At 40.3% G+C, this 10,522-nt stretch overlaps 1 protein-coding gene across 8 annotated transcripts in view; it reads right to left on the bottom strand.

Annotated features, from left to right (window-relative positions):
* The window catches only part of APBA1 (amyloid beta precursor protein binding family A member 1), a 195,898-nt gene that overhangs the window by 71,742 nt on the left and 113,634 nt on the right, over window positions 1-10,522 (bottom strand). For 2 of the 8 annotated variants that reach the window (XM_019661100.1, XM_019661101.1), the window contains exon 2: window positions 2,437-2,611. The exons of 5 other annotated variants lie outside the window; for them this stretch is intronic. The gene's annotated coding sequence lies outside the window, so the exon portion shown is untranslated. One more of the 8 variants, XM_019661105.1, reaches the window with a different exon arrangement.

The raw sequence follows: 10,522 nt of genomic DNA, 5'->3' as shown, positions 1-10,522 counted from the left end.
TTTAACTACTTTTAATCCATTTTGAAATAGGCTGGGTAGAAAAAAATTCATCAAATAATAATCACAAACCCTGTACTATGTGTAGGCCAATATATGTGGCACTTGACATACTATATTTCTAACCCTCGCAACAGTCCCAGTGGAAGTTATTATCTCCGATGGGTAATTCTGAAGCAGGAGCTCAGAGAGCTTAAATAACTTGTCCAAGGTCACTTGGAGCTGAAAGGGGTGGAGGTGGGCCCATCTGGCTCTCACTCTTCATGTTCTTCCTATTACATTTCACTGAGCCCATAAAGTGATGCGATTGATTTTTTAAACAAACCTCTAAATTGGGTAATCCCTTCTAGAATAGTCACCTTGGCAAACTCTGTACTTACATGTTCCAAGGGCACTCACTGCCTTTGCTCAAAACACATAGGACACTCTTGTATTGGAATTGATTTTAAAGTTAATTTAAGGGTTTTGAAGCTATAGCAAATCATTTTCAATATTCTAGAGTCATATTTAGTCATATTTGATTTTTAACCCCAAAGGGTATCACCCAATTTTATCGCCCACCATGCTCACAAAGATTTGACTGTGGATGCTGTTGGATGTTCCCCAGATATCAACTCTGTCCCTAAAAGATGAAGAGGTACAACAGCCACGATTATTTAAAAGACTCTGGTTCACGCTCTGAAGTCAATTCCAAAAGAGGGTTTTAAAAATTGTTTTGGTCAATGGCCACATCTTTAACATAAGCTTTCGTCCTTGCAGAGTAAACAGAGGGGCAGCAGCCATTTGTATGAATACATTCTTGTGCGATTACAACAAAATCAGGCTCATTACTTTCATCCACCTTGAAATTTGTATAATTGTGGCTAACACTAACTAGGCAGGGAAATTAATTCCTTCACTTGTATTAATTCACACGTGCCAACCCCAAAGCTCTGGTCACAACCCAGACTTTGATTAAAGAGAAAGTCTGAATTTGTGTAGACTTTCTTATTGTCTGGTTCTTCATTTAGCACTTTAACAATCAAATCACTCATTTATCATTCTGACTCAAATAAAATATGTGAAATAAGGTTAAGGCAATTATGGAAACTCAGAGGGGAAATCTTGCAAGTTTTACAGAAAACTCAAGGGACATTTTCTAGAAATCAAAACCAGTTAAAAGTGTATCCGAATTTTTGTGAAATATCCCTGGTATAAAATCAAACATATCTATAGTATCCACATTTATTGAGGGTTACACAAACTTGGCTTTTTTTTTCTTTTTTTTTTCCTGTTAAATCCCTTCATGCCCCCACACGACTTCTTTTCCTCACGCCACTACATTTATTATCTCTGTTACCACATCACCCTCAGTTCAGGGGTATTAAATCACTGGTACAATCTGAACCATTTTGTTGATATTTCTGTTATACAAAAAGCCATAGACACACAACTCTGTGGTGTTAAAGATAGTAAATCTCTAAAATCAGTTCAGCTGTTAGTTTTCAGAGGCTCATTACTTCATACCACAAAAGGAGATGGAAACAGGGGAATATCTGGCTAAGGATGAATTGAACAGTAATTCATTAAAATGTAGTCTTTCCTTTGAGACCACATCACCTCAAATTTACTGCCATTGTTACTTTTACAAATTATTTGGCTCATTAGAAAGTCAGTTAACTTGCTTCTTTCTATTCCCTCAAGTTTTCTGTAGCTTCCTCTAGCATTTTCCTTTCAAAATTCACACCAGAATGTCAGCCATGATCCTAATTACGAAGCTTCAAATTAAATTCTTGTTTCCAAGCATCTTTTCATTCAAAGGTGAAGAAAGCAGCATAGGGTATGCTGGCCATAGTCGTCAAACATTTTTTCAGTGATTTCTCAAATCTGATATGCAGGGGCTACATTAGATGATTAAACACAGTCATATCCAAAAAGGTTTGGCCCCTGACAATTCGGCTTCACAACTACCAAAGAATGAAATCTATTAAGCAACTGTTAGGTAGCAACATTGGTGATGACCTGAATTTGAATTTAATGAGCCAGCAATCCCTTATTGATTCAAAGCCTCTCATGACAGTCAACTCTCTCAATTCAGTCACGTTACCAAAAAGTTAACAGGGAAAGAAACATAGTGTGGTGAAAGAAGAAAACTACTTTCTCTTAAAAATGACTCATGGACAGTCTGAAAACTCTTTAAGAATTCATTGGACATGCTGACTAGAATGTAAAGAGACAGGGTATCTGCACTCTACACTCTTCTTCTAGTTCTCTAATTGTAGACTAGTGAAATTCAAACATGGTTTGGACTAGTGAACATAGACTAGTGACATATAGACAAGTGACACTCAAACATGGGTTTTCCAAAATTTTTCTGTCACCTCAAGGGAAGACATAAGCTTCTCCAAAGGAAATTCTTTCTAATTCGCTTTATTAAAAAGTAGTGTAGCTTTTACTGACGATTTCATAGTGAAGACTTGAGGTGAGAGATGACATCGCCCATCACACCGTGATCCTCCAAGAAACCCCACTGGTGACAATTCCCCACGTCTTCCTTTCCAGCCACCAGCCACGGAGCTTCCCCGTCTCGGGAACCTTCCCCACGGTCCTGAGTCTTCCTGGCTCTTGCTCCTTTCTTCCGGATCATCACAGTCCAGTAGAAATAGAATAGAATGCGAACCACGTAAGTCATTTAAATATTTCCAGTAGTCACATTAAGAAAGGTAAGGAAAGCACAATTAATCTTACGTATTTACAGTTGACCCTTGAGCAACATGTGTTTGAACTTCAGGGGGTCCACTTATACTCATATGTGGATGTTTCTCGATCAATATGTACAGTAAAAAACATAGGTGTATTTTCTCTTCCTTATGATTTTCTTAATTACATTTTCTCTTCTCTAGCTTACTGTACTGTAAGAATACACTGTCTAATACATATAACATACAATATATGTGCTAATTGACTGTTTATGTTATCGGTAAGGCCTTCATTCAACAATAGGCTATTAGTAAAGTTTTTGGGGCATTAAAAGCTACACATGGATTTTCAGCTGTGCAGGCGGTCAGCATCCCTAAGTCCTGCATTGTCCAAGTGTCACTATATTTTATTTTACCTACTATATCCAAAGCATTATCACTGTAACATATGATCAATATAAGCAATTATTAATGAAACAGTTTGCATTCTTTTCTCCTTCTTGAATCTTTTTTTTTTTTTTTTTTTAGCTGAGCCATCCTGCTACCTATTGGCAGCTTAGTGGCAGCTCAGCTCAGGCCGAGCATCGAACTGCTGTTGCTCAGAGTTCAAACTCTTGAGCGAGCTCTTAAACAACTGAGCCACTCAGCTGGCCCCTCTTTTCTCCTTCTAAGTCATCAAACTCCAATGTGAATTTTGCACTCACAGCTCTTCTCAACAAGGACTGACCACATTTCAAGTGCTCACTATCCACATGTGGCCAGTGGCTGCCACATTGGACAGTGTGGTTCTAGAGTTTTCCTTCTGGGCTTCCCAAACTCTCTCCTTTTCTTGTGCATAAGAATGTAGCTGTGTTAAAACTCTCCCAAAGTGTATACCATCACCCTCCTCCATCACCCTGTTAACAAACTTAAGACCCTCCAGTTGTCAGAGATTTCCCTCCAAATAATAGGAGATTCTGAATAACAAGTAAATGAATGAGTGAAAAGGCTGGCTGTTGCTATGACCCAGAATCAAGTCTCATACTATCTGGTCAGCAGTCTCCCAAGGGGATTGGTCCCATATACCTCCCTCCTCCAATTTTCACCACTGTCCTTTGATCTTAGAGCTCTTTGGACCTGGAGGCCAGTGTCACTGTCCCTGCTCCTTTCCCCCGCCACCACTCCCAGCCTCACCCTCTCTTTTCCCTGTCCCCCTCACCAATAACCCTCATGCTCCTGGCTAGTGCTAACCCACAGCTTCTGCAGTTCAGCACCCAGCGCTTCTGCTGCAGAAAACAGCAGAAGTTGCTCGAAGATTCCTCAGGCAGACAATGAGGCTACAGGGAAGCCAGGCGAAATAAGAACAGAAAGAACCCTTTTCTGTCACCTGAAGGAGGGGTGGGAAAAGGGGAGAGAATACAAGGCACTGGGGGATCAAGTCAGAGGCAGTCTAGCACAGTGGTGAAACGCACACACAGCATCAGACGGCCTGGTTTCAAATCCGGTTCCCACACTCACTAGCTTCATGACCTTGGGCAAGTAGCTTAACCTTACTGTGCCTCAGTTTCCTCTTCTCTAAATGGGGGTAATTACAGCACCTACCTCATAGGGTTATTGAAGAATTAAGTGAGATAATATAGCATTAAGAACAAGAATAAAAAATGTACTTGTCAACCCTTAGAATGTACACCATCAAGAATAAACCCCAATGTGACTTTGAGTGATAATGAAGTGTCAGTGCAGGTTCATCAGTTGTAATAAATGTACCACTGTGGCGCAGGATGTCACTGTGGGGGAGGCCATGCACGTGTGGGATGGGGGGTCTGTGGGAACTCTCTGTACTTTCCACTGAACTTGGCTGTGAGCCTAAAATTGCTTTAAAAGAGAAAGTATATAAAAATATATACGCATATTCTATTATTTAAATATATATATTTATATATGTATGTATATATACTTTATGTCATGCATGTTATATATAATATATATTGTATAAGTCAAAATATAGATATATAGTCTATGTAAATAGTATACATGTAAATAATACAAATATATTTAAATATGTTGCATATAACATAAATATATAAATCATGCTGTCTATGAAAATATAAATATATATCTATATTTTATTTAAAATATGCAAGCAAGGTCGCTCCACTTTAAAAAGTACCCCACTGCGCCTCACTCAGGCTTAAATGACACGTGGGGTGGCCACACTCAGCCACTGGGACAATGATAAGACCTGATGAATCCCAGTGTGGGTGGCAGGCATCCGACTGGCACAGGGAGTCTGGCTCAAAGGCCACTGTGTGTATAACAGCTATTTCTGGAGCCACTGACCAAGGGGGTGCCCACTCCCTGGGCTTCTGGCTCATAAAGTGCTTGCTCAGACATTGGTCGTGCTCGGCTCACATCTGCCACTGCGGCTTCCCAGCACGCTGCAACCAAGCCTCATTCCTTCCGCGTGCGCTTCGGTGCGCTGTTGAGCTGTTCTGCCTGCCCACCTCACAGCTGCCTCCCCGTGTACAACGCCAACCTCGCCGACCTTGTGCTACTCACACCCATCCCGCTCCAACTCAGGAAAAATCATACCTGTGAGCAGGCAAGCTGTTTCCACCCCTGGATTTGCAATCATAAATCCTTATCGCCCTCCCTCATCTGTAAAGTAGGTCAATGCAGGGTACTTTGAAAGTATCAGTGAAAAGTATCACTGAGGAATTTACATATCTATTCATACACAAGTGTGTGAATTGACTTACATACAACTATTTAAATTATTAAAGCATCGTTTCTATTCACAAAGGACTGAAAAGTAAAATGTGTCCACTGTTAAGAAATAGGTAAAATAAATTATAGATAGAATTCTATAAAACACAAAAAGGGTGATCTTTACATACAGTTAATATGGAGACTTGCATGATATATTAAATTAGAGCAAGGTTAGAGCACTGTGTAATGAATATCACAAAAAAGGAAGGAAAAGAATATATATGTGTAAAAATCTCTGAAATGACAACAAGCTAATAACAGTAGCTATTTCTTTTGGGTGTGAAGGGTGAGAGGTGAGAACTGGGCAGGTATGAGACTGGGGTGAAACGGAAGCTTTGCACCATCTGCCTTTTTTTGTACTTTTTGATCTAGGAACCATGAGCCTATTTATTGGGTTGTCAGAAAAGTCATGACGTATTTTTTCTGTTTTTGTTGCAAAAATGCATCATGACTTTTCTGACAACCCAATAAAAACACTAAATATGTAATGAAAAGAATAATCTGTTCTGCCTACCTTATGGGGATGGTGACTACTTTACGAACTATAAAGTGCCTGGGAAATTTATCACCTTTCTTGTTTTTTTTTTTTTAGCTGAGCCATCCTGCCAGCAGCTGCTCAGCTCGGGCCGGGATTCGAACCACTGTTGCTCAGAGCTCGCACTCTTGAGCGAGCTCAACCAACTGAGCCACTTGGCTGGCCCTCACCTTTCTTGTTGAGGGGGCTTTGGGGTGGGACTGATGAGCCGATTCCCTCTAAAACCTTTCTCTTCTGTTACTGACAGAAATGTCTCACCACAAATCAGGTTTCTTCCTGCCATGCTGTTACTCATCCTCTGTTTTCGTTGAGCCTCACTATCCAAGAGTGACATCTCTGCTGACAGACTGCAGGGGTAGGAGTGATAAGAAGGGCTGTAAAGAGTTGCTATACTGATGCAGAGGCTGTGGTCACTCACGTCTGCGCTCCAGAAACTCAGCGATTGTTAGTTCACCGACAGCATTATAAAGTGACAAAAGTTTAGAACTGAAAGGGTTAGCAAAGCCCAACAAACTTCTTATTTTACAGGTAAGGACGTCAGAGAGAGGAGAGGTTACCTCACTTGTTCAAAGTCACCCACGTGTTGAGGAAGCAGCACTAGGGAGCAGCACGTTGCCCATTCTCCTTCCACTCTTCCACCATCATGCCAATTTATTAGCTTACAAAGAGGACATGCTACCTAGCTCTGTGATAAGACACAGGTCTACTAAATGAAAGAAAATAATTCCAAAAAGATGCATGGTTCAATGATACTCAGACAAGTCAAAGCAAATCCAATCAACATGCCATCCCTTTTACGCACAGGACACTTGACTTCCCAGCATCCAGACTGAGCACACCCTTTCTGAGGAGAAGGCCAGGGGTACACGCCATTTATACATAGCTATTTGGATACAGAATGTGGCAGACAAGGTTTGCTGTCCACTGAAAATTTGACTCACCATCTGTAAGTTAGAACTGGCACCAAGAACTACATTTCCAAGCCCTCCTTCCATCCAGATGGAGTCGAGACTAGCTCTCTCCAAGGGGATGAAAGTGGAAGTGAGGATGTCCTTTGTCAGCCAGCTCATTTAAGAAGTGAGTTTGCCTTTTGCCTGCACTCCTTTCCCCATCCGCTGGCTAAATGCAGAAGAATCTGAGACCTGCAGGATAGCAGAACCCCAAGAAGGAAAGGGCCTGGATCCCTGAGTCGACCACATGGAGGAAAACTGCATACTGACCAGAAATAACCTGCACTGGACTGCCACGGTGAGCATGTGAACTTTTAATGTGTTACTACAATAAAATGTTGGAGCTTGTTTTTTTGTTTTGTTTTAAAGAATTTATTGGGAAATTGGGGAAAGGGAAAATTGTTGGGGATTTGGGGAAGGGAAACATTGTGTTTTTCCAGAACCCATCAGCCCCAAATCAAGTCGTTGTCCTTCAATCTTAGTTGTGGAGGGTGCAGCTCAGCTCCAAGTCCAGTTGCTGCTTTCAATCTAGTTGTGGGGGGCACAGCCCATCATCCCATGTGGGAATGGAACCAGCAAGCTTGTTGTTAGGAGCACACGCTTTCACCAGCTGAGCCACCAGGCTGCCTGTTGGCAGCTCAGCAGCAGCTCAGCTTGGGCACAGTTTGGGCACAGCTCCCTAGCCCATGTGGGAATCAAACCGGCAACCCTGTTGCTCAGAGCTCACGCTCTAACCAACTGAGCCACCTGGCTGGCCCCGGAGTTTGTTTATGTTATTCTAGTCAATGGGGGCACAGCAATATTTCAGGGGGGCTTCAAAACAAGTAATTAATTCTCAGCTTTAAAAAAGAATCACTGAATAATGTGAATAAAAATATCCTGTTTGTATTTTTAGCTCTTCTGGGGGTTGCCTCCATAACTCTACATAATACATCACAATTTACTGACTTAGTTTGGGCAATATCTAGTAACTTCCTGCTATGAAATATTTTGAAAGATGAGCATGTCGCTCACTGGATCTCTCTTTTACCTCTGTGTCCCAATGTTTAATAATTATAGTTTTTATCAGTTACATTTGTCATTTTAAACACTATCTTTTTTTTTAAAAAAAAGACTTATTTTAGAGTAGTTTTAGCTTTACAACAAAATTGAGAGGCAGGTACAGAGATTTCCTATATGACCTCTGACCCCATACATGCATTGCCTCCCCTATTATCAACATCCCCCAGCAGAATGGTAAATTTTTTGTATTTAGTCATTGGCCCTTGATTCTGCTCTTATACTCAATTGATCATTGGACATAAAATTCTACGTTATAATAAATGTTTTTTTTAATATCACGAAGTCATCATCCTTTGTGGTCTAGCCTGTTTATGTGCATATGAATTACCTGGAGATCTTGTTAAAAGAGCAGATTCTGACGGGTGGGTCTGGGGTGTGGCCTGAGCTTCTGCGTTTCTAATACGCCCCCAGATGGTGATCCTGCTGCTGGTCCGACCACCATGCTTGAGTGGTGTGTCCAGTATTCAACGCTACTGATGAGAAGTCTGCTATTAGCCTAACTCGTGGCCTTTTGCAGTTTTTTCTCTCTGGTATCTTTCCATATTTTGTTATTCTTAGTGTTGAGGAATTTCAGGAGGATGAGGCTTTAAATATTTCATTAATCATTGTCGTCTGCACTTGGGAGGTCAATTCAATCTGAAGATCTGTGTCTTTCTTCAGTTTGGGGGAATGTTCTATTATTTCTTTTCTTTTCCCCTGACATGTTCTCTGGCTTTACTTTCTGAGATTCCTATTAGTCAGATGTTGGAGCCTTTTCTTTTCCCAGCTTTATTGAGATAAAAATGACATATGACATTGGATAAGCTTAAGGTGTTCAGCATGTTGATTTGATACACTTACTCTTATATATTGCAACATGATTACCACCACAGTGTTAGCTAACACCTCCACCATGTCACTGTATTACTTTTGTTTTTGTTTTTTGTTTTCGTGATGAGAGCATGTAAGATCTACTCTCTTGACAACTTTCAAGTACATGATACAGTATTATTACCTATTGTCACCATGCTGTACATTTCAAGTACATGATACAGTATTATTACCTATTGTCACCATGCTGTACATTAGATCTCCAGAAATTATTCATCTTATAACTGGAAGCTTGTTCCCTGTGACCAGCATCTCCCCGTTTCCCTCACCCCCTAGTCCCTGGTAACCACCATCCTACTCTGTTTCTATGATTTCAGCTTTTTCAGATTCCACATGTAAGTCATATAGTATTTGTCTTTCTCTGTCTGACTTATTTCACTTAGCATAATGCCCTCAGGGCCCATCTATATTGTCACAAATAGCAGGATTTCCTTCTATCTCATGGCTGAATTTTATGTATACATACGAGGTCTAACAATTAAGTTCGCGAACTGATCCTAGAAAAGTGCTACATGCCTCATTGCTGAATATTACTACAGTCACCTTCAAAGAACTCCCCTTGGGAAGCTATACACTGATGCCAGAGCCTAGTCCACCCTTCAAAGTAATTTTGGAACTCTTTTTCTGGAATGGCCATCAGAGCTGTCATCATGTTACCCTTGATGTCCTGAATGTCATCCAAATGTCTTCCTTTCAATATTTCCTTTATCTTTGGGTAAAGAAAGAAGTCATTGGGGGCCAGATCAGGTGAGTAGGTGTTCCAATACAGTTATTTGTTTACTGGCTAGAAACTACCTCACAGACAGTGCTGTGTGAGCTGGTGCATTGCTCTGGTGCAAGAGCCATGAATTGTTGGTGAAAAGTTCAGGTCTTCTAACTTTTTAACGCAGCCTTTTCAGCACTTCCAAACAGTAACCTTGGTTAACTGCTTGTCCAGTTGGTACAAATTCATAATGAATAATCCCTTTGATATCAAAAAAGTTTAGCAACATCGTTGCAACAAGTTCGCAAACTTAATTGTCAGACCTCCTATACATTGTTTACATAACCATTTTCTTATTAATAATTATTAAGTTATTAGCATATGTTTTATAGTGTTTCAATAAACATTCTCATAGATATTCATATATACCTATATGGGTTGATACAGTTATTTCTATGGAATAAATTCCTAAAAGTCAGATTGCTGGTTGAAAATTACATACATTATAAAACAACTTTATTATTATTAATTATTCTCTTAAATTTGATTGAGAGGATGCAAAAACTTGTGGACATGACAAAGACCAGTTTTGATGCATCCGTACACCTGCCCACTTGCTCCCTCCTCTTGGGTTATAGTGAAAGCACATGCCAGACCCCAAGTCACATCACCCAAACTAATACATGTTCACATTTTAATATTTCCAGGTACCTCCCCCCAAATCTTAGTAATTCTCTTTCAACTCCAAGAACTTTCTATTTCTTTACATGAATCCATGGATATATTTTTCTTTCTTGTTTCTTTTTCTGGGGTGTTGGTGCAGGAAACAATAAACATTCCTCTCTTCCAAGTTCTGAACCAGCCAAGTGATAGCTATAGGAGCCACACAAATGGAGATTTAAAAAGATCACTTGAAAAGCTGGATTGGATGATTTGTCTTATATATATTAGCAAACTGTCTTACTGATACCTACTTTAC

Source organism: Hipposideros armiger, unplaced genomic scaffold (genome assembly GCF_001890085.2).
Source record: "Hipposideros armiger isolate ML-2016 unplaced genomic scaffold, ASM189008v1 scaffold_335, whole genome shotgun sequence".
Taxonomy (NCBI): domain Eukaryota; kingdom Metazoa; phylum Chordata; class Mammalia; order Chiroptera; family Hipposideridae; genus Hipposideros; species Hipposideros armiger.
Note: the sequence above shows the minus strand (reverse complement) of the source record. Positions and strands in the feature narration are given on the sequence as shown.